At 27.5% G+C, this 222-nt stretch overlaps 1 protein-coding gene across 1 annotated transcript in view; it reads right to left on the bottom strand.

Moving 5' to 3' along the window:
• Nucleotides 1–222, bottom strand: part of LOC119594671 (cyclin-T2-like) — a gene marked incomplete in the record, with an annotated part of 20,280 nt that overhangs the window by 15,576 nt on the left and 4,482 nt on the right.

Below are 222 nucleotides of genomic sequence, written 5' to 3' on the forward strand. Positions count from 1 at the left end.
AAATGAGCTATTTATGAAATGAGAATGAAATCCTTTGTGTCTTCCGACTAATATTTTGAAAAAATAGTTAATTCTTTTCCAGTAACTTAATTAAAATGATAGCATATAGCTAATTTTACAATTGCCCTATTACAAACATACAAATTTGTGTACACATAGGGTTTTCAACATTATTTTGGAAATAGCTTCTGAAACAGTTACTCCTACACATATAATTTCCCT

Source organism: Penaeus monodon, chromosome 34 (assembly GCF_015228065.2).
Source record: "Penaeus monodon isolate SGIC_2016 chromosome 34, NSTDA_Pmon_1, whole genome shotgun sequence".
In the NCBI taxonomy this organism is placed as follows: Eukaryota; Metazoa; Arthropoda; class Malacostraca; order Decapoda; family Penaeidae; genus Penaeus; species Penaeus monodon.